General features: G+C 39.9%; 1 protein-coding gene across 1 annotated transcript in view; it reads left to right on the top strand.

Moving 5' to 3' along the window:
• The first annotated feature begins 5,336 nt into the window (after positions 1 to 5,336).
• Positions 5,337 to 24,681, top strand: part of LOC102225454 (tenascin-like) — a 62,768-nt gene continuing 43,423 nt past the window's right edge. Inside the window, exon 1 of the mRNA XM_023338068.1 lies at positions 5,337 to 5,529. The gene's annotated coding sequence lies outside the window, so the exon portion shown is untranslated. The remainder of the gene's footprint in view (positions 5,530 to 24,681) is intronic.

The following is a 24,681-nucleotide window of genomic DNA, read 5'->3' as shown; positions in this document are numbered from 1 at the left end:
AAAAGGCCTGCTCAGCTCCTCTCTGAGTCACAAGGTGGAGGAAGTGAAGTAACAAAGCAGTGGTTACTTCCACAGGATGTGGTAGGGCAAGTCAGCTCAAATTTTATTTAAAAAAAAAAGTCTTTCTGTTGTCTGAAACTCTTTTGAAGGTCAAGTCAGACACTTTTGAAACTCGACGCACTCTCTTAGATGTGTGGAAACAAAAATACTCATCATGTAACATGCATTTACCCAACGCTTAATACTTCTTTTTAATACGTGGTAACTTTGTTATAACTGGATTTTGCACTAAACGAAAAGAATCTGGCATTTACGTTTTACAGAAATGTCAAATGCATTTGTATTTCGCATGCAAGAATGAAATGTTGACAAAACGTTTCACCAAAGACAACACAGAGAACAATGCAGACTGATGTGGTCAGTAAATGAAAACCAAATAAATAAGAGCCACAAATAGTAGAGACACCCGATATATCGGCGCAAATATCGGTATCGGCCGTTATCAGTAAAACTGGCTTGATGTCAACAACCGATATTTATTTCCAACTTGTTGCCGTTTGTTTCTGGAGAACAAATTGGGGAGGTTAGTTATGTGGTGTGACAGTGATGTTGTGCACACATTTGAAGGATGCAGTCAGGTTTAAGAAACGGTTATGAAATGCATCATTTTGTGACCGCAGAAAAACATTTTCTTGGGTCTCACTGATGAAACCGGAAAATGAACTCAATATCTCGAGGAAATCATTTGGAAATTTACTGGAGAAAACGAGAAATTAAACTTAAAAACCGAAAGTCAACTCATCATCAAGAGATAACTATTGGGAAAATAAACTTGTCAACTCGAAAAAACAGAAAATTCACTCACCATCTCGAGAATACCACGGCGAAATGAACTCAAACCGGAAATGAATTTGCTCTCTCAAGAATAGCTTTGGGAAACAAGTTGAACATTTTGCAAACACCACAAAAGGACATCGCGAAATGCCTTCAAATACACATAGAAAAGTACAACACAAAACGTCAGTAATTTCAAAGATAGATTAAAAACAATAACAATCTTCACTTCGAGCATAAATTCACCGATTCCATCAATTCGACATTATTTCACTATCGATTACAGAACTTCTAAAGGTTATTTCTAAAACTGTAAATTACTATTGGTGTTAACTTGGCTGATCCTTTCTTAGATACTATTCTAAGTAAATGTACCATAACGTAGTAATAAGTGACAGCTTCACTGATAGCAGTAATAACTGCATCATACGTCACACTGCATTCACACGTATTCCCGTCAGACTTGGATGTTCACGTTCTCCTCTCGTGGCTGCGGAATCTCCCCACGACACTTTGGCTTCCACATTTTTTACAGACTGCTGAAAAGCGATGCAGTCCTTCAAGCGATGCTTTTTGGCGTCTCTGTGCAATTTAAATATTTACTCGCGCTGTCACGTCTCGGCGTTCGCCAGTCTCACTTAATAAAGACGGATCTTAATAATGGCCGTTTGTCCTCTGCTCTGCTGTTGGCAAGCAGAGGAGGACCAGAAGCCGGTCTCTCCAAACCGTTTGTTTGTTTTAGTGTTTATTACTAATGTCCTGAGGCCGAAGTGAGGAGCACAGAACAACGTCCCCGCTGCCAGGAAGCTGTGCAGTCACCAGAAAGCGGACTGGAAAATGGCGCGCAGTCAAAAACACAAAGACGCGTTTGAGGAAATCGGGCCAATTCGGCAGCAGCAGAGCGAGCGCCGCTGCGTTTCCAGCTTCAGATAAGGTCAAGCTGCAAACGATTAAAGGTTACCGCAAGGGTTTTACAGGAGCAACCAATGAGCTCTGTTTTCCTGTTGAGGATATTAGCGCAACGAGCTGCAGCTCAGTTTGAGGGATTATTTAAGGAGACTTTGTTCTCTGAGAGTCGCTGGCAAAATTACTCTGTTAAATCTGTAGAGAGTAGCTGCTCTTTCACAAGGTTTAAAAAAAAACATAGCTCTTTTGATTTTACTTGTATCAAAATATCTTGGGTTGGGTGAGTTCGGATTGTTGGCAATCCTAACCAACCTACAGCGGGAAACGTTTTAGTCTGATTTAATGTCGGACAGTGAGGGGAAAACAAGACCTAAATGTAAATGTTCGACACTCTCTTAACTTTCACGCAGGCCAATATTACAACATTTACTTCTATTTCATTCATTTCTTCTCAGATTAAGCGGTTGCGTTTGAAGAAGCTGTTGCATCCAAAGGGAAATGTTGTGTTCACTGCCTGGCTCCATTGTCCCATATTAGCAGAGCAAATGAAGTTGTCATTCAAATCAGGTCAGTCCTCAGGGTCCCGTCAATACATAATTAAAACAGGATGTAGACACGGCTTCCTTTACACTGTGAACCACGTGGGCGGCTGGATCTGGATCTCTGTAGTCCTGAACTGAAAACAGCGGCTTTGTCTTTAACACGTTGATCTGACTGACTTGCTCTCCTGTGTGACCTCATCAGGTGCCTTTTTAAAACATCTGCAGGCACACCTCTATCAGTCTTTCGTATCCACTGCCTAGGCCAGGGGTGTCAAACTCCAGTCCTCGAGGGCCTCAGTCCTGCAACTTTTAGATGTGCCTCTGCTGCACCACACCTGAACAGAATAATTAGGTCATTAAGGCTCAGGAGAACTGATCTACACAAGGAGGAGGTCATTAAGCCATTTCATTCCAGTGTTTTGTACCTGTGGTACATCTAAAAACTGCAGGACTGCGGCCCTCGAGGCCTGGAGTTTGAGACCCCTGGCCTAGACATTCTGTAAAATTATTAAAATCAAAATGTTCTTAGTTGTATGTAAGGGGATGGTTGTAACACTTTTTAAAGATGTGTTACAACCCACCCCATCCCTGTCAGCCATGTTTAGCTAGCTGTAGTAGCATAGCGGTTTGAAATTAGCACAGGAAAATGCATCACATTTTGCCTGAGAAATTACACTTTCATCTAATGTAAGTCATATGGTTTTATCTGCAACAGTATAAGTGCTAAACAAAATATAGTCATGGTCAAAATATTTACTTTCTCACCTCAAAATCCGTTTTTTTCTCCTTAGTATCTGCATGTGCCTGTTTCCAGCCTTGACAATCACACCGTGGGATTGGGGAGGAAGCGGGTAAACGCTGAAATGATCATGTGACTCCCATCTTATCCCTGATTGGTGAAACTGGTGGCGTTACAACTCTCCCTATGTTACAACCATACCCGGTCTCCCCTGCATTTCGACAAACATAGCAGGTTTCTCCACCTGTGGGACATTTGGTTTCACAGTGCGACTCACTGGAAAGGAAGATTTTTTATTTTTTTTTTTTACCATGCATTTATATAAATGATGATCAAGATTTGCTCTAACAGTCCAAAACTTGACCTGCGTGTTGCACCTCCACTGTGGAAACCGAAAATCCTGTCACACACGTAGCCACCCGGTGCAATATTTTTCAAGCATCGTATGTTTGCTTGGAGACAGAATTTGTGTTTCTGTTTCCACTCGCCGGTCTGATAACGGAAAAGGAGGGAATCCCTATGGCAACCATTGACTTAACATTTCCTGAGTTTCTGTTTCTTGCATCATTCAACAGGTTCTTGTTTTTTTTAAGTCTATTTCTTCCAGTATTAGTTTCAAATTACTCAGAAGTACGTTGATGTGTAATTAAGCTTCAGAAAGCTGCTGCGTTGCCAGTTTATTTTGGCCACTCTATTTGAACTAATTGAATATTTTGTCATTATTTTTGCACGGCGTTCATTCGTCTTATTTTCTGTCCAGTGTTCTTGCTCAAATTTGTCTCATAATACGAGGGGGGAAAGTATGTTTAATTCATGACAGGATATACTCAGAGAAGGATCTCACCATGTCGATACATGCGTGCCTCCTTCTGCGACCTGAAGATTTACTGGTTCAATTTCCACAACCACAGGAGTTTCTTGCATGCTAATGATTCCAAATGAAGCTGATCATAACTTAATAACTTACTCTGGAAATGAGCAGGCAGCACTGGATCATTCTAACATCCTTTATAATGTTTGTACTGAAGTATTTCATCAAAGATGGAGCAAGTAGCTATCCGCTTACGGAACAGGATTTGTTTTCGACAGGATTTTGCCATCAAAACAAATATTTGGGGGGAAAAAATAAAAATAAAGACTAAGCCAGTAAGAAAAAAACACTTAGAGCACTATAAAGTAGTTTGTGGAGAACTGCAGAATTTCATCACAAATTCGATCTTGAAAGAGAGGCCTTTTAAAAACGGCATTATTTGAAAGATTTGTCACTTTAATTGCGTTCAGAGTTAATTAACTCGTTTCGCGTTTGAGGAACAATCGTTCCGAAACCAAACTCCTATAAAGGAAAAGTCAAATGTTTCTGTTCACCAGTAACGTCTCTGTTCTGTCTCCCACAATTGGAATGAATTAGTCTGGACTAGGTCTCATTTGGGCTAACCTCGGCTATAATTGTCCAAATAATTTCTCTTCTGTTTAAATGAACAGCTGGTCCGACTCAAAAACAAACCATGTTCTCTTTTAGTGTCTTTATTTCTCGGCTATTAAAACCAAAAGCATTGAAAACCAACAAGAAGGCCGTTTGTTGGGGCGACGGAACGACTGTGGATGAATCCTTACCGTCACTCATGAGATCCTGTTCATACATGTTCACTACATCTGAATGCAGTACAACCTACTGAACAAAAAAAACGGTAAAATATATTGCTTTAAATGCAATAACTTGAACGAGTTGTTAAAAACTGCAAAAAAAGGAGAATTTCTTTTCATGTCTTTGTTGTCTGCTTAACCCGAAAGTGCTTAAAGGCCAGCGACTAATAAAATCAAACTTGTAAATCGCGTTAACAGGAACTTAATGTTCTTTTGGCAATATTACACTTGATGTCAATAACAAATAACTCATATAGAGAAACAAAATTGACTAAACAAATTAAAAAAACACTCTGTATCAAAATGTAATGTATTATGATTTAGAAAAGCCCCCCACCAACAAACAAGTGAAGTCTGGATTCCTCCTGTCTTCCTGCTCATTATCACCAGCATCCATATCCAAACAAAGCTAAACCATGTATTTCACTGCATGCTGTAAACCCTGGCGCATTCAGCTTGTAAACTTTGCGGTGAAGTGGAGGACGGAAGCATCCAGACCACTGAAGCCAGACACGCTTGCCAGCTCTAATCTCTCACTGTCTGCAGGCGCTGACCTCTTTCTGCTCGTCTGATGGCTTATTAGCCGTATTGATTTTGGCTTCTTTATGTTGCAATACGTCCTGCAGGGAGGCAAATCCGCTGCGCACATATCAGCTACTCTAGGTCATTAAAAACATCAAGCCAGGCAGCTCCGGGTAGATTTACAGTGGAGATTTTTCTTTTTGTCTCAAGAAAGGGCTGTGATAGATGAGCCTTGATGAAGCAGTGGCTGCGGTGGTGACCAGCTTTGAGTCTTCTGCTGGACTTTTGTAATTTCGCGGGGAATTGAACCAGGGGACACACGTGACTGGGAAACCTTATGCTGTAAGTGTTTTCATATAGAGGAAAAAAACTCCTTGTTTGCATGCATTATCTTTTTATTGAAAATTAACTTGTTGTGAGGTGTAAGCATAGAAATCGTTTGGGGGATTGACTCTGTGTCCATTAAAAACTTGTTTGAAAATCAACATACGCAGAGATTCATAGATGCAGTAGTTCCACCTTTTAATCTTTTTTTTAGGTTGTATAATTAATCTCCCTGCACAAGATATATTTGGTTATTTTGGGATATTGCAATTGTGTGAATTTTTATTTGTTGGCAATGTTATTACAGTGGGTACCCAGTATTTTTCTGGTTTTAGGGACTACAAAAATTCTTGAGACCTAAAATGCATATTTTAATACACCAACTATACCTTACTGCGCATTAACAAGCACAGTACAAACGTTCTTGACACTAATGCAGAAGCTAACATCCACCGTGTTCTTTTTCTCCACTTTGTGTTGTGAAAATGGTTTAAGACCAAAACCATCAAACATTATCCAAGATCTACACCATCCAAGGATGTGCTTCATCTCCACGAAGGCCAAGCTAAAACCTGGGGATAGAATGAAGAGTTCCTTCATTTAGCAAAGTTGAGATGCCTCCTGAACACTGACTTTTGAAGGTTTTCTGATTACTTCCAACTGGCAATAGACCCCAGAGTAGACTAAAAATTAGCCAGAGGGAGGAACATAGCCGAAGGCATGTTCTTTTAGCCAGAAGATCCCTTTGGATCCATCAGAGAGAGCAGGGCAGGTTTGCTGAGGAAAGTCCTTCTGAATCTGATCTAAGGTAAGCGATGGATGATGTTACAACAGACCTTGCAGTCTTTAAATGTAAAACTAAACAATGAATTATTTGTAAATGTAATTTGCTACCCAGTCTGAAGCAAGCAGCTCTGCAAGACGTGCATGTCTATCCCCCTTAGGTTTTAACAGCCAAGCAGGTCGGATTTTTACGTTTGATTTTTATGACCTACTTCCAGATGTTTCGCTTTGAAAGCTGAAGCACTTGTGGTCGAAGTTAAATTTCAAATATAAACTAAATATTGAAAAATAGCCTGTCCTCAACAACTACTCCTAGCAAGAAATGGGGGTTGGCCATGAAAATTACAACTGGTGCATCTCTAATTGTGTAGTTAAGTTGTCAGGACCAATCACCACACAGTGACATGACACATCGTCCCACCGTCACCCTTCCACATATTGCACACACACACGCGGATAAAATATATGTATGTTTAGTAACACATTCAGAAATACTGAATGCTTATTTTCCAAATACAGCAATACAACTTCCTTAGAAAAGATATCTTAAAATCACAATAGTAAAGATTTTAAGGCACACATGTATTATATTGATGTACTCCCTTTTTCATATAATGTTCAAAATTGTAATTATTTTTTAATATTTTGAATACAGTTGAGATATTTCTCAGAGTAGAGGTTTCTAAGCTGAAATCTAGGAAATACAAAGCTTTACCATGTGGATTTAATGTTGAGCTAATTTGTGCACAGAATTGGGTTCAAGGCAACTTTCTTTTAATGAAGGTTAACTTTTGAGGGAAAACACGAGATTCATTTAAAATATCGATACACAGCTAATTAGCTTAGGTTGGATTCCTACCAACTGTCAGGTTGAAAGTTATTTTAAACTGACTGTTTCTTTGAGCTGGGATAAACGTCCCAGTGCAAGTTCTGTGTGGTTCCGTTCAGCAGAGGGTTTGCCTTTCTAGCGGACAGATGGAGGGGGTGGTGGACATTTTTTCCACGAGGATTTCCAACCACGAAATGCCTGACGTCAAACTTGGAAGGTACGGTTCGCCGCCTGCCACATTTCTGGCTCACGCTTTGTGCGGATGACTGCCTTTCTAGGCAATGACCTGGCAACCGGATAGGTGTGAGCTGGAACATTAACGTTCTGACTCTAACAAAAATCCTCCCCCCCCTCCTCTTCAATACAAAGGTGACTTCACCGGAGGCGCAATAAAACATTTAGCGTAACCACTGAGAAAAGGTTAAATGTAGCCCCTTTCACAAAGTGAAAACTGAATTGCATTCCCTCTTAATGATCTGCACATGTTTTACGGGGAACTTAGAGCACAACACTGAAGTGGGAAAAAAAATCCTATACGTTGCTTTCAAAATGTTAAAAAGTGTTAAGTCGCTGCGATCTATCTATCACCTGTAAATAAACTCCAGTGCAACCAGTTGGATTCAGAAGTCATCTAATTGTTAAATATATTTGATTTACAAAAAGAAAAATCAGATTATTTTGAATCAACAAAATTAACGTTTTCGCAAAGTAATATATGAATAACATTTAGTTATTATTCCTAATTCTGAATACCTGCTTACGGCCGTCAAAGTAAAATTCATTTACATTTGTAAAAAAAAAAAAAAAAGGAGTTCCACAAAGAGTCGGAGGTTCTTAAAGAGACAGAGGCCCAATTTCAAGGCGCTAAGTACAAAGTCAAATTTGGCATATACATCATTTTTATGAATGTCACAGTTGATTGTGCTATAAAGTGAAACTATGTGGCTCTAAAACACAACACTTTAAATTGAAGGCGATAGAGCACGCCTTCTGCACCTATTGGCAAGTTTCCTTCTCCGGAGTCGAGTCAAAATGAACTTTTCTACCTTCGTCCAGCAAACAGTGTCCTCTGATGTTTTAATAAATCCCATATTTTATATCCAGTTCATTTTATTTTACCTTTGAAAACATTAAGTGTACAAGGAAACTCAAATGGCGTTGCAGCTCCTGTCTGCAGGAGCAATCCCCGATGTTTTCTCGATTACATTTCAAGTAAGTTCCACTAATAAATCGCGCAAGCACACAACGTACAACGTTGTTTACCTTAGCGTGGATTATTTATGAAGTCGTTTCAGCCGAACTGACATTTTCCTGTAGCTTGTTGAGCATTTGGTCGTACCTGCCACACAGTGTCTCTGGATGTTTTGAATGTTTCGGTGGAGCCGACAGCTCAGCACCACTCATCTCACCCGGCGACAACCGTCCGAGTCGGAGATAGATCTCCTTTTGCAAAACAGAGAGAAAAAAAAAATCTTTGAATCCAAACCAAAACAGTGAGATGTGTTGCCGTGCTGCTGATTGTGGCCATTAAATCGGACTTTGAAGGATGAAACTGTTTAGAACAAGTGACGGCCGGAGTGTTAATTTCATTCCCTTCTGCTGACACAGGAATCTTTCCTCTATCAATTCGCTGCGAAGGTAAACATTTAGTCGAAATGTGACACGTGGAGATGGCGGAGCTGTGAGCGGCTGCGTGCAGCTGTCCCTCTGCTGACTCAGCGTTGGAAAGACGAGGGTGCCTTAAGTTAAAATGTTCCCATGACATCACCAGTAGAAAATGTCCTGCCCTGGAGTACCACCGCTACCTCTTATTGAGGTCAAAGTAAATTTAGAAACTAAAAAACCTTACCAAAGGAAAAAAAATAGAAACTGATTACTGATTTTTTTTTAAATCTTTTTATTTTGGTCATACTGAATCGTTCCCAAAAATGTCTGATATTCACAGAAAATATCTTAACGTGTGTGCTTCCTGTTATACCCGGTGTAAACAAACTCAATTCGGTGAAGGCAGTGTGACCACCATTAAAGGCTTGTTGTCGTCACATCGGCCTTCCAAACCACTCAGGTCTTTTCGTTCTAGCATCTCTCCAGAACCAGAACCAAACATTCAGTTTTTACGCTTTGCTAATCTGGAACAAATTCCCGGGAAACTGCCGAAACACTGACTTCCTTTAATTTCCAGTGATAGAAGATGTAACTAAGTCTCAGCGAGAAAAGGTATTTAAGAAATAAACACAGATTCACTGATTGAATTTGTGTTTGAAATGCAGCATATATTTGAATTGCATATCAAATATATGATATGTAATTTATACGTATGTAAGAGTTTAGTTCTTACAGATTTAGTTTTTTGAATGGATGAAGGAAATCACAAACTCATAGTCAGCACTGACTAGTCATGCTACCAGTTAAACTGTAGGGTTTTTTTTTTTTAGATGTTTGTGATTTAGAGGTATGTTTCACTCTTATGCAAGGACAAGGGCTTTTTTCCTCTCACAACTGACCCCCCCTCCCCTACACACACACACACACCTACAGACACACAGATGGTGTGCTGAGCAGGGCAGGGGTCACCCCTCTCCCCTTCACGCTGTGTATCAGGAAGACAATCTGTTTAAAACTAGAGGTATTACAACACTCCAAATCTATTTACATTTCTCTAGGTATAATATATACTATATATTATTACTGATTAAGTGTAACACTTATTGTTTTTCATACTTAATTGTATTCTTTTTAAAAAATCATAGAGGTGAGAAGGAGTTTATGAAAACAAAGTGTCACAAAGATGGGATTAACAGATGTCAAAAGAATGATTACTTTTTTAAGGAGGGGGAGAGAGGGAGGCATCCAGTCACCAGAAATTAAAACCAATTAATTATTAAGGTCATAAATCACTCTATCAATTAAATTTTTTGACATATTGTGCTGTGGTAGCTGAAGGAGGAACAGCTTATCCTGCTCTCTCTCGTCTTTACTGATAACTTTGCCTGTGAGTTACTTTTTAAAGTGACAGTTTTTATAGTTATATTTACATTATCGACATGATAACTGGATTACTTCAAACCTAAGGACTGGGGGATTTTCTTACTTTTACCTTTATTTTTTTACCTTACTTTTCTTCATCTCCAAGTTGAACCAGGGCAAAATGCCTCCAGCTAACCTCAAGGGACATTAGCAGTATTATAAAACGACTTCAGTCTATAGAAATGAAAATCAAACTGCTGGAAGTGAACTTTGAGATCAACGCTACCTGTGGAAATCAGACAACTCTTCCTCAAATCAACGGAGAGGCCGTACGCCTCGCATCAAGCAGCTCACCCTGGAACGCTCTGGGTGCCAAGCCGAAGCAAAAGTCTCACACCGCAGATCCGTGGAGACAACTGACAGGGAGAAATCCCTCACCTGGACGAATCAGCGTGGCCGGCTCTGAGCCGAAACCCACCTTCAACCTCAACACCTGCTAAACCAAAAGAAAACAAACAAGCAGCTGCAACCAAAACGGTTCTACCGACCGCGCTCCCAAGGACAGAGCGACCCGCCCGGGCCTCAAAACATTCTGACTCTGTGGGAATCCCACTGAAAAACAGATTTTCTGCACTCCAGCCTGAGCCTCTGAGTGAAACCTCGCCTTCAAACATCAACAATGAGTCAATACCAACACATCTACCCCCCCAAACCCCAAAGGACAAAGCAGGTAAACCACCAGCTAAACGAAAAGTATCCCAAAAGTGCTTATTGTTGGAGATGAGGCAGTAAATGGAATCAGTCACGTTTGCAATCACAAGAAAATGAGAGTGATTTCTTCTCCTGGTGACACTGTATCTGATTTAACTCGCAAAGTTTTCTCTCTAACCGCTGATCGGCCAAATATTTATGTTACTTTAGTTGTGCATGTTGGAGCCAACAATCTGGCAAAGCAGAAACTTCTGAAAAAGGACTTTAATATTCTTCTAAACACTATGGGAAAGTTAAAAATGAAGTTATTTCTCAGTGGTCCAATTTCATCAGACAAAAAACACTCCAGGTTGGGCATGATAAACAAATGGCTGATTAAAACCTGCTCTGCCAGCTCAGTCATCTTCATCAATAACCTCTAGATCTATTGGCAGCGCTTTCACCTTTTTTGGAAGAGGCAGACGCAATCTTAATAAACATGGGACAAAGCTACTCACTGCAAATCCATCCATCCATCTTCTTCTGCTTATCCGGGATCGGGTCGCGGGGGTAGCAGCTTCAGAAGGGAGGCCCAGACTTCCCTCTCCCCAGCCACTTGTTCCAGCTCTCCCGGGGGAATCCCGAGGCGTTCCCAGGCCATAGTCATTGTTTATAGCCCCTCATATAGACATAGTCCCTCCAGCGTGTCCTGGGTCTTCCCTGGGGTCTCCTCGTGACGTGCCCGAGCCACCTCACCAGGGAGGCGTCCAGGAGGCATCCTGACCAGATGCCCAAGCCACCTCAACTGGCTCCTCTCGACGTGAAGCAGCAGCGGCTCTACTCTGAGTCCCTCCCGGATGACTGAGCTTCTCACCCTATCTCTAAGGGAGAGCCCAGCCACCCTACAGAGAAAACCCATTTCAGCCGCTTGTATCCACGATCTCGTTCTTTCGGTCATGACCCAAAGCTCATGACCATAGATGAGGGTGGGAACGTAGATCAACCGGTAAATCGAGAGCTTCGCTTTTTGACTCAGCCCACTCTTCACCACGACGGACTGGTACAGCACCCGCTTAATGGCAGACGCTGCGCCAATCCGCCTGTTGATCTCCCGCTCGCTTCTTCCCCCATTCGTGAACAAGATCCCGAGATACTTGAACTCCTCCACTTGGGGCAGGACACCCCCCCTGACCCGGAGAAGGCACTCTACCTTTTTCCGGGGTAGAATCAGGCCATGGTGAGAACCAATGTGCTCCTGGAACGGACACAGAAGACTTTAAAAATTAAAAGAACCATGATGACAACCAGTTTTGTATCGTTCCTGACTCGTACATGTCCAGAAAAGTGTGCCCGATTCTGTGAAATATTGTGGTCTTTGGCGTTTCTTCCAGCAACAAGATCTCATCCTCTGATTTTTTTTCCATCCTGGATTTGGCTCTGTCCAGCTTAATTTTCAAAACAACAATCTCTTTGTTTAGTTGGTCATTTTCCGCTTCCAGTAATTCAATCTTTTCTGTCATCTTCCTCAGAGAATCCCGTGCGTTTTCTTTTATAGTTTTGTTTGTCCGTTCCTGGAGCACATTGATTCTCACCATGGAGTCGTAGTCGGTTTGTAGTTGTTGTGTCGTATTCCTGGCTTTGTCCAAATCTGAATTGAGTCGTCTGATTTTTTGTTCATAATGTTCATTGCGACATCGAAGCATCTCGTTCACTGTTTGACAGTTTCTAATGTCGCTCTTGCTCTGGCTACGTTGGACACACCCGATTTTTCTACTCAACATTGCCACCATGTCTTTAAGCTGCTCGTTTTCGCGCTCGTATTTCTCGCAGCTCCTCTCCAAAATGTTTGTTCTTTCCACCAGGAAAACGTTTCCTCCCAGTGAAGTAGTTTTTACTTTTGCCAAAAAATAATCCTTCTCTGCCATGGTACTTGTCTCTTCGTGTCGAACCTAAAACCGCAAATGAATTTTTCTGTGGAATCTGGGAATACAGAGACAGTGACCAGTGATGTCACAGACAGGATGAGTGACATCACTGCTTCACATCAAAGCCACAAAAAGTCTGTTGTGTGGGTGGGGGGGGGATGTTTTTTTTTAAACTTTATTCTCAGATACACTGTATAACGACAGAGTGAAACATTTGTTATGCCTCAAGAAAAACAAATACAGATAAACATATTCAAGAAAAAGCTAAGGGGCTTCGGTTCCCAACTCAAAGCAGTACAGATTTCAATTGTTTTAGTAGCTATTTTTTGTCAGAGTCTTTAATAGTCGGGATATAAAACTTAACTTCAATGTAAAATGCAGCAAGGCATGGCTTTCTCTACCTGGAACAATGAATATGATATTTAGCTAGTGGCAATAAAGGATTTATGAGAAACTCAGAATTGTTAAGCATGATTTTAGTGAGGCCAAGTAAGAAATCTTCCCATAACAGAATAAATTGTGCTTCTATGTTGTTGTGGATAAAGTCACACAGATTCTGCCAAAAAGCATCAACAAAGTTACAGCGCCAAAACAAGTGGACAGCAGTTTAAGGATATGAATCACAAAATGTACAATTTACATCAAATTCTTTCTTGAATATTTAATTCTCATAAAAGGATTAGTGCAAACATCTGCGATAGCTTTTCATTTTAAACGGGTAGGATATTCTGATGAAGTGATATTTTTGTGTTTTTGTCGTGTAAATTATTCCAATGCTATGCTAAGCATAACTTCTAAGCTTCCACTTCAGTCTCGTCACATAAAGAAATGAGTGATCAGAAATGATTATATTTAACATTAAGACAGCCTGCTATAGTTTTCGTTTTGTAAATATCTTACACCGACTGAACTATTTATCCCTGCTGCGGTAGGAAACGACGAGGCAGCACAGGTGGTCAGAACCACGGCTCATGTTAGATCCTTTTTTCTGGATACGGTGTGATTGATGATAAATTCTTGTTGAACTTCTGTCTTTTTTTCTGTTTTGTTTTTTTTTTCCTCTTAAAATAGCCGAGGATTCTTCTGCAAGGCTGCTGGACGATTTGTTTGGCAACACTAAAACTGTTCCCTGCATTTACTGGCTGCCCCTCACAGAGGAGCAGCTGAGAGACGCCACAGCTTTTACACTGATTTTAAATGTTTTTTTTTTTACTTTTTGTTGCCTTATAAACACAAACTTCGGCTTATTTTGTTTGAATTTTAATTAATATATTTGCAAAGTTTAAGCAGAAAGAATTTTTTGAACAGTTGTTCATTATAATTGTTTGAAAAGTGTGGCATTCTGATATTCCAAAATAAAACTCAGCCAATTGCTTTTTTTTTTTTCTTTTCTTGATCTGTTAACCTGTAATAAATGCACTGCGAAAACACAAACTCTGACCAAGTAGTTTTGGTCTAGTTTTTTAGTACATGAAGTAAGACAAAACTAACTTCATGTAGTTAGTTTCGTCTTACTAACTACAAGTTAGTAAGACATTTTCATTTAAAAATGAATTTAAATTCATTTTTAAATTTTTAATTTAAAAATTATTTACTTTTCAAAGTAAATGATTCCTTAATATTAATTTTTAAAAAGTACTAGTTCCTCTGACGGATCAAACTTTTAACAAGATATTTTTCCCATAAGTGAAATAATCTGCCAGTCGAACTAATACTTCTTTAAAATCAATGCTAAGGAATTATTAACTTAAAACAATCTCCTCTGTTGTGTGTAAAAGTTACTTGTAACAGACAGAATACACATAAAAAGTAAAAGCAAAGTGCAGTACTAACTGGTGCATCAAACCAGAAGGATATCATAATTACCGGCAAAATAAAACACATTCAGATTTGTTCTATATAAAAAAAAAGGTTATTCAGAACTTGATTTAAATAACTGTAAATGTCCACATCTCGAATGAGTAAATCAAAAAGCTAATTTATTTCAATAATATTAAAAGTTGGCCTCCATATGGATTCCTTGCACACAATGTTATACATCTACAGCATTTATTTCTAATTATTTCACACCTGGCCCGCATGCCCCGATGAAGGAGGATTTGGTAACGTAATTAGATTAGATGTGTTGCCACCCCCTCGCCACTAGAGGCAGTAGCAGGCCCGAAAAGATGCGACTAAGGAGCAGATTTAGAAGTACTACACAATTTGTTAAAAACTGTGAGCTGCGCTGAAGTAAATAAAAGAGAGAAATTCAAATACATGCTGAGAGTGAAAATCCTTCCTAAAGGTGAAAATATATCGCAGATTTAAAAAGAAAATAAAAACGGGAGGCTGCAGATTATATAGGAAATAGCGCCCCCTTCACTTCCGGTGTGCAATGGTCCCGTTTCCAAATAAGGTATGAGGCTGACAGTGGTCCGTCCCCGCCCCTTTCTTTTTGCTGCAGCGAGGTGTACTTGACGCTTTTAGCTCAAAATAGGTAGTACGATTAATCTGCATTATGCAACAGTAGCTGCTTTATATGCAAATGTCTGTAAAACCTTGTCAATTTGCCACTAATGTCGAAAAAACACAATTTGCATATGCGATGTTTCCATTAAATCAACCTGTGCAGAGCTGCCTTTGATTCATAATAACAGGAACATCGATCGACATACTTGACGTGTATTCATTTGAAGACTTTGACGATGGCATTAGACAAAATGTCATGTTTGTTGCTGAATGATGTTTTTGTGGTGTAAAGCATTTGGAACTGCAAGCTTGTCGCTGAAATGTGCTCTACGAATAAACCGGACTTAAAACTCGACTAGGAAAAGTGGGACAGATGGTTTTTAGAACAAGTAGTTGCAGTAGGTTTAGGGGAAATCACTTTTTCGATCAATATCATTGCTATATCCATATATTACTGACTATTTTTACTCAAACAAAATGTTTTAAAAGTAAGAAATCCTTCCTGTAGATTTAAAACGCCAAAGAGTGCCAGGTGTTTGTGGCTTAAGTGTATCGTTGACGTTCTGGTTGCACTACTGTACAATCCCCCGTTTGCGTATCTGATGATGTACCAGTAGCTGTAAACCAGGAGCCAGTTACCAATAGACTGACTGTGGTAGTCTCAATAGTGAAACATATCACTCCTCCTGTCCAGATTTCGCAGGATTTCCACTTTGTAGACATTTCATTTGTAGTTGTTTGGGGGGTTTTTGGTTTAGCCCCACGTTAAATTTAGCTTCCTTCTTCCCAGATTTGTGGTTTAGTCATTCCTCGTGTATTCAACTCAACAAAGTGTCGCAGCAGTGTGAGAATAATTCAAACCCCCCCATCCCTCTGAAGACTTTGCTTTCCATGAGTTCCTGTCGGAGAGGATTCCGCAGAAATCCCTCAGCCGCGCGTGTAGAAACAGAGTAGCTGCTAAGGCCAGCAGACTCTCTGAAGACCATCCGTCTCCCACGGTGGCAAAACGTCAGCTGGATGGAATTAGGCAGGTTTTGCAAGGGGAGGAGGCTCTTGGTGGAGGAACAAAGGCTTTTCAAGCGGAGAGTTATGGTTTGTACGTCGTACGGTATTTTGCCTCGGCCACTATAATAAGCAGAAGACGCTTGAGAAATGGAGTGAAACAAGGGTTTCCACGGAGCGACGGGAATGATTTGGTGTTCAAAACGTTTGAACTGAAACGAGAACACATACATTCACAAGATCTAGAGGATACAGAAGAAGATTAGGGCCACTGAATAAAAAAAGAATTCTCATAATTTTGAGTTCAACCTCATATTCCTGACTTTTTCTCAGAATCTTTACTTTAATCTCAGAAATCTCACTTTTTTTTCTTAGAATTATGGCGTTAATTGTCTGAGATCAAAAGTCATAATTCCTTCTTTTTTTTTTTTTTAAGTGGCCCTACTCCTTTTCTGTAAAAGGACACCACTTACTACCACATTATTTGACTGATTTAAATAGTTAGGGTAGTTAAACCAAGACTTTTTTTTTTTTTTTGTCTTTGATAGAGACCAAAGCCATTACAGATTAGAGCTCCAGTCACATGAAAGTAAATCATTGCCAGCAATTAAGATAAATAGTTTTAAAGTGCAATAAAATAAAACAGATTTCATCAGCATTACATGGGCTACTCAATTATTGAGTGTGTCCCACTTAACTAAATCACCAATCGCAATCAGGACACTGTAGCCTTAGGGGGTTTGGTCTTGGTTAAGACGGATACAATAAAAATCAAATATGTTGAAATGAGTTTATCTGAAATTTGGCTCTGGTTGAGGGACTATGGTGGCCCTGAAGTTCAAGTCAGTACACCGTAACAGTCGATGTGATTTTAGCTCATTTAAAAATTTGTCTCAAAAGATAAAAAACATATTTGTCAAAAAAAACAACCTTTCATGTGCTTAACCCCACACTGACCCAACGACTCCAGGTTTGGAGTGCAGGGATAAGTGGGGCATGCAGGAGCGACAACGCGTCAAAACCCGTTATCACCCGTTCTCGTTTTATTCCTTTGTGTCTGTTAATTGGCTGCGACGATTTCTCTCTCAAGCGGGCCAGTCGATTAACTCGGGAAATGAAACGAAGGGAAAGAGGGAATGAATTACCACTGGTTTAATTGGATAGCATTGTCTCCTCTACCTAGCACGCGTTCCTGTGTTTTACTGCTTTATGTTTTATTACTGAAAGCAATTACAGCTATTTTGTTGGAATTTCTCATATAATACCATACAACATGGTCAATAGGGAGGATGTTGCCCTTTTTGAGGATGTTGAGATGAGATTTTTGGTCAATAAAATTGCAGTCGCAATGTTTTTGAGGCTTTTTAGCCCAAACCTCATAATAATAGACATAAGAGACTTACTGCCTGTCTGGAATTTTTATCCATATTTTTGCCACACGTGATTTTAGATTTTACTTTTTTCTCTTGCAATGGACCGACATTGTTAGCTCAGGTAGAGTAGAAATATCTTTTAATGTCCGTCCGTCGGTTGTTGTATGCTTTGCTCAGCTCAACGTGTGGAGGTCAGAACATGTTTTCTTTGTCTCAAACTAAAAGTGTCTATATTTTGAACTGGGCTGTCTGTAAAGGTTGCCAGTAGGTACAGATTGTTGGCCGTGCCACGCTGAACCCGAAACTTCTGCTTTGAATCTTCGAAAGCCCATTACAGCTGCCACAGCGAGTACAACAAAGGGAAGTCATCTCCGCGGCGTCTGCAATTTTTTCCTATCCTGGCCGCTCTCAAATACAGTCAAAAGCTTTCGCCAAACGTGATGGCAGGCCTTTGGAATGACCACAGGAAGGTCTTCCGATGCCTTCAGAGCCTTATTAGTTCATGTTTGTGGGAGCTGCAACTTCTCTGATCTGGTTAGCATCAATGTGTGGCCTGTGGTTGACTCCTAGTTAGGATGTGTGGATGTGATGTCGCCCTTGAGGATGCAGGGCTCTATTTTGTCTGAGCCGCAGTAACAGGATGTTGCTAAGCCAGCCGGTGTCAGGATGATGGTAGCTTTAAACTTTTATTTTGTAGGTTGCTGGACACCCAGCTCTCCCACAGCAGGGCTTTCACTAGCTGTGGTGGGAAACGTGTGCAAAACGTTGTCGATTGCAGTGAACGAACGGCGCAATTAAAATTGGACGCGACTAAGTTTGCCCACGTAACATGTCGCGCCATCGTTCTCCAACCACTTCCTGTCGTCGTCCTCGTCCTCTTCTTCTTTTCCGCCAGTAGTCACGTCTGGTTGTTTATTACGACTCGTGTGCTTTAAACAACATCTTTCCATTGCAGTTTTGCAAACCACACTCATTTCAAAAGAGCCGAAAAACCACCTCATCTTAGCGCAAATATTTTTTCACTAAGATAATACTTTTTTTATTAAATTGGTGTTTCCATTAAGGGAATTTATTTTTGTAATTCTAATTTGCACAATTTTGAGGTCAATAGAAACATAGCTACTCAGCATTTGAGTTATTTATTGCCAGAGCTAACTCCAGCTAGCTAGAAGCTAGCTACGATATTCTGGTTACATTAACTTCAGTAATGTTTTGGAAAAAATTTACTTTTAGGAGTATTTTTACTATTGTGTACTTGAGTAACTTTGTAATGAAAAACTCTTACCTGAGTAAAATGTGTGTGTCTTCTACTCCCTGTGAGTCACTTCACTGAATGAAAAACAAGCTTGTTTTAGCTTAAAATTCACCAGACACAGACACAGCTGCAGTTTTTTGGTTAAAGTTCCCTAAGTTTTCTATTGAACGAAGTTGATTTGGAAAAAAAAATAATATTTTGTCTGATTTTGTAATTGTGTTATTTATATAAATTACTTTCGTTTTGGTATTTAAAATACCAAAACTTCCACATAACTTTGTATCTTGGTCCATTGAATGATTGATGTTTTTTCGATCGGTCTTTTCTCGAGAACCAAATACTCTTTTGAACGGCTATACTTTACTTTTAAGTAAAAATGTGTTGACGTACTGCTACTCTACCCACCTCTCTTCTTTGCCATAATAATCTATTTAAACTGCTAACTTGCCCTTATTACTTAGTTTTTCCCCCCTGATCCTTCCCAGCAGTGAACTGGGTGCAACCATCAAACCCAAAGTATCATAAGTTTAGGAGATTCATGTTGGGTCCTAAAAACTAACGAGGTCATCCAGAAGTAAGCCCTTCTGTTCGGCTGTGTTTACAACACACTAAGTTTGCTGATAATAAATCAGTTAAATACTCTGAGTGGAGGGTGGGGGGGAAATCTAACCACCGAATAAACAGATGTGTTTCCATAGAAAAATAAAAGCGAGTTTATTCCCAAGTTGATCAGTGCATTAAATTTAAAGCAAACAGAAATCTAAATCAGAGCGTCTAAGATGAAAGTCGTGTTTTAAAAAAATGCTGGATCACAGAGGATTTTATTAGCTTTTTATTTATTTGATTTTTTTTTACTCTGAAGTCAACCAACCAAACAAACGAACAAGACGTGTCTGTTTCAGATTGAATTTATCTCCAGGCCAAAGTTTGTGATCCAAAAAGAACAACTTCTCTTCCATTCTCAACCATGAGCTCGCGTTAATACAAGTTCGTCTGACGTTTGGAGAAGAACTAGCTTGTGTTATCCAGTTAGTTCACCTTCATGTCAGCAGCGTTTGTGATATGGTTTATGGGCAGCGGCCCAGGGCGGTATTCAAAATGGGGATCATATGCTCACCTTCCTAAAGTAATGGTCTAAGTAGCTTCTTTTCCAAAAGTGAATTTTTTCTTTGTTTTGCCTAAATCATCTTTTGGCAAAAAATTACCTATATACCATTGTCGATGTGAGACGATATAAGAACATATAGCTTATCTCTCAGGTACAAATTGTTAAAATTCACGACTTTTTTCATGCAGGTGTCAACAGGGTGTTTTATCATCCCCAGAATTTTGATGATTTGCTTTTGTTGCTAAGACGCTATTTGTACTATAATTGCCACTGCTGGTTTGTGTGTCTTTTTATCACACAATCAAGCGACTGCTACCTTCAGTTGTCGGCCTCGTTCAACACCCTCAAACAGCACAAATAAAACACGGTAGAGCTGTTTCATTAGAAAAGATAAAGATACATGTCCTTAACCTTTAACAACATCTGTTTGTTGTAGACCCAATTTCCAGAAAGTAGCTTTTATGTCCTCTGGTGCCACTAAAAGGACGCAAAAGGCAATAATTTAAACATTTCTGAAGGCAAACTATAGGATCTAGGAAAGTAATTTCCGAATTCTTAAAAGAAAACAAAAGAAAACTCTGCAGATTCCAGAAAGTAACCTGTAAGCTTCAAACTATTCATTTCACCTCCCAGCATAGAAACTTGTATATTGCAATAAATTAATCTATAAATTCTACAAAAGTAATTTGTGAATTTCAGAAATTTATATGTATGTTCAGTACAAGCAAAGTGTACATTTCAGGAAGTAACCTGTATTTTCTGAGAAAGTAGCTTTAAATCCCTAGAAAGTAACTCGTACGTTTCGGGAAAGTGACCTGCAAATACCAAGGAAGTAAATTCTCTAAAAGCAATCTGTTAAACTCAGAAAGTAGCTTGTAATTTCCAGGAAAGCGCCGCAAGTCTCAGAAAGTAACTCATACATTCTAACGAGTTCCTTCTAAGCTTCATACAAGTCTGTTGAATTCCAGTTTAGAGTCAAACCGTCGGACTAACAGTACAAAAACAAAAAATCAGCAGGGCTCCCCACCGTTTTTATACGTTTATTTAGCTTCTTACTCTGCTGGTCATTCAAAGTTTAAAGAAAACCTTCGGTTTTCGAGGTCAGAGTGAAAAGCGATGTAGCGCTTCTGTCCAAAACGTGACGCTGTCGACCCACAGCGCAGATATAATCCGTTGTTTCTTGGGGGATAAGAGAGACTGAGTAAGTCATGGAGCTCAGTGGGGGATTTTAAGGCTTTTCTGACCGACTGACCTTTCCTTTAGTGTCACTACCAGGCTGGGATTTGCTGCTTTGAGCCCAAAGCACGAAATGAATTCCCATGAAATTTGAGACAGATGTCTGTTTTTCCCCTCCAGCACGAATAACAAGACGGCTTCAAAAAATACCTTTTATTTTAATACTGCAATACGGTAATACATCTCAGAACACTGAAAATATTTTAGATGTCCTCAAATGCAAATAGATATGTTGGTAAATACTGGATGTCCCCTTTTCTGCAGCTAAAACAAATATTATTCTTAAATTTGCTTACTTTTTTTTATTTTTATTTTTTCTTCTTCAGACTACTTCCTGACATGTGGAGTTAAAGTTTCAGAGTCGGGATTGAAAAATCAACCCTCGTTTCAAAAGGCGTGCTTGAGTTCTGCTTCAGCTGTAGCTCTGAAAAGCATCCAAACCATCTCTGAATTTTCTTTTATTTCTTTTCCATTGTGTCATATTACGAGTGCAATTTTTTGTGTATGTTTGGGGGGACCGTGGAGTTAAAAGGGACATCACACCATTGAACGGAAATGCTAAACCGAAAATGACGACTGAAGAGTTCTGTCTTTTAGTTTGGAGAAAATTTTCAAACCAAATTTCTTTCTGTTTTTTGTTTCCTTTCTTCGTTGTCTTTGTGTCTGGTTTTCTGTCTCTTTCTTTCTGTCTTGTTTTCTGTCTTTCTCTCTTTATGTCTTCCTTGTCAGTGAAGCTCGATATGAAAGATGGATTATGAAAACTCTCCCATTCAGTCCACTGGATGTGCCGCCACTTAAAGCTGGAAGAATAGGAAGAAGAAACAAAACTCGCTAATGTAAAGTCAGAAAATTCTCAAGAAAAGGTTCTGGGTGTGAATACTTTTTCAATGTGCTTCTCGGTGTTCCTCGTCCTTCTTGCAATGCAAACTGACAAAGCTACTTAGCTCCTGTGTGCCATTAGCCTAATCGGATTTATTCCACTCCTGCTTTCCTCTTTCCCTCAGGTTTTGTTGTTTCAGTTTTTTTTTTTTCTTCTACATTTCGCCTGGAGAAAGCAGCAAAAATTACAGCTCCCAAGGTTATCTCGCGGAGAGGCCTTGTTTACGGTCAGAGTTCCTATAAATGTCAGATAAAATGTAGATGAGAGAGCGCATTTATTTCCAGTCATAACCTCACTCTCACGGCTGATTCGACTCTCTCTTCCTGTAGGGATAAACTAAACGCAGACAGGAGCGTCGTCTGTTTGCACAAACTGAGCTTCAAAAAAGTATCATTACAGACCGTGGAGCATCTTGCTTTTTTTTTTTGTCTTTTGTTTTTTCCAGGAACCGGCACGGCCGGGGTTGTTCAACGAAAAGAATGCGTCCTCTCTCCGCTCAGCCCGTCTGGTAAATTCAGATGTGTCCATGAGAAGAAAAAAAAGAAAGTGTCCGAGTGAGGAGGGGAAATATGTTTCCTTGAGGAGCCAGAGATGGATTTCAGTCTGTCAGTGATTTATCAGATTAAACCGAAACAGCGCAGCCAGGAGGAGGCACGCTGCAGACTTAGAGGATGAACTTTAGCTTCACCTTCTGTGACAGAGCTGGAGAGGAACTGCTGTCTTTTTGGCAGGATAAAAAGTCTACACATCCCTTTAATTGGTGTAAAAAAACAACAACAACACATAAAAAAAAAGACTAAGCTTAATAATTTCAGAACTTTTTGCATGTTTTTTTTTATTTTCCTTTCTTTGAAACATGCCTGTGTAAAGAAAGGAATGGCGAAGGAAGAGCAAGTATGGATGGCAGGGGTGTCCAAAGGGCGGTCCGGGGGCCATTTGTGACCCTTGGACTGATTTTGGTGGCTGTGGTTCAAAAATGCTAAGAATTTGCCTCATCCATCACAGGTTGTTGAAGCAAATGGAGCCTTTAAGAAAAAAAATAGTCAGAGTAAAACTGTTACCGACATAACTTATAATATTCGTAACTGACAGACGTAATTTCCTTACTATGTAAATTAAGTGCAACACAAAGTATTTGTCTTCTTTACAACCTGGACAATCAGAACCGTGTTTGTCCAGAGACGAGCGGACGATGCTGCACTCAAATCAGATTTTCATTCAATCTGGATAAATATTGTGAGCATTTTGAAAGAAATCCCGTTTTTACAGCTGCAAATAAATTCAACTGTTCAACTGAGGCTAAATCAATTTGAAAGATGGATGCCTTTCTTTTACTATGGCGTTATGTGTAAAATCATTTTTAAGTTTTGGATCTTCGATTAATATTATCCCTGTTCTACAAAAAAGAAAAAGGGGAAAAACATTTTGCACTGCTTCATGTGCTTGATTTGAGTTCTTCCAACTTTCCTTTAAGTTGGTGATTTTGGTCCAGTGTGTGTGATATATGGCATTGGTTTGGTGGTCAGAAAGCAGCTGGTTCTTGCTAACGGCGCTGTGTACCGCCGACCTGAAGGTAAACGGTTTGTCTCCAGCATGTGTGGGGTCTGCAGGGACGTCAGTTCCCCTTCTTCCTAACTCCAGATTTGTTCAAGTCTTGGACGGAGGACAGACCAACTCCCTCTTTCCAGACACGACTGCTCATTGCCGTCCAGCCCTTCCTGTTTCGTGGATGAGCCAAGCCACACAGTCACAGATGAACACAGGGCAGACTGAGTAATGGCCGTGTAGAACATGACCAGCATTTCCTGCGACAGGTTGTTATCCTTCTTGGGTTGTTGCAGGAACTCCAGTCTCTCTGCTGGTGTTTCTTCCAAACGGCGTCTGTGTGTGGCGACTGTCTCAGGTCCAGAGAAATGAGCGGTACTTAGGAACCAGACGTAGCTGCGTTTCCTTTACAAATGTGCGCAAATCTCTGTCGATGTCAAACAAAAAAAAAGACTACATTTCACAACTGCTGTGTTTCCCTGAAATAAGAAAAGCAATTAAACTCCCACGTGAATAAGTGAGTTCACACGATAGGTCATTTAAAAACACGCCAGCCATGACCCTCCAACTACTTCCTGTCGTCTTCTTCTTCTTCTTCTTGTAGTTTGTTTCCGTGGCAAAATCCGCATGTTGATCACATGACTCCCGAAACGTAAAAAAGTTTTCCATTTGCACTTTTGTTGAAATAAACCAATTTGTCTAGTCCCACAAAACGCCTCATCCTTGCACCAACACCCTTTCAGCGGAAAGCGAGAGTTTTTTCCGAAATTGCCGAGCACATTTATTTTCAAAATGTCAGATCGCGCAATTATGTGGTGCATGGAGACGCAGCTAGCGATCCACGGTAGAAGGAGGGTTATTGAGGAGGCCGTGAGGAGCCAGAGTGGCAGGTACACGACAAAAAGGAGTACGTTTCTTACAGACATCTCAGAAAATTTGAGAACAATTGCAGCAATTTTCTAGAAAAAAAACTTGGGAAATTCTTAGTTTGAAAAGTCGAGAATAATCTTGAAAATTTCTGAACAACTTTTTGACCTTTCAAACTCAGAAATGTTCAATTTCTTTTCTGAAAAATCTGAGATAAACCTAAAAAAATTCAGATTTTGGGGGGGTTGATGTAAATTGA

This window comes from Xiphophorus maculatus, chromosome 8 (assembly GCF_002775205.1).
Source record: "Xiphophorus maculatus strain JP 163 A chromosome 8, X_maculatus-5.0-male, whole genome shotgun sequence".
Classification (NCBI taxonomy): Eukaryota; Metazoa; Chordata; class Actinopteri; order Cyprinodontiformes; family Poeciliidae; genus Xiphophorus; species Xiphophorus maculatus.
Note: the sequence above shows the minus strand (reverse complement) of the source record. Positions and strands in the feature narration are given on the sequence as shown.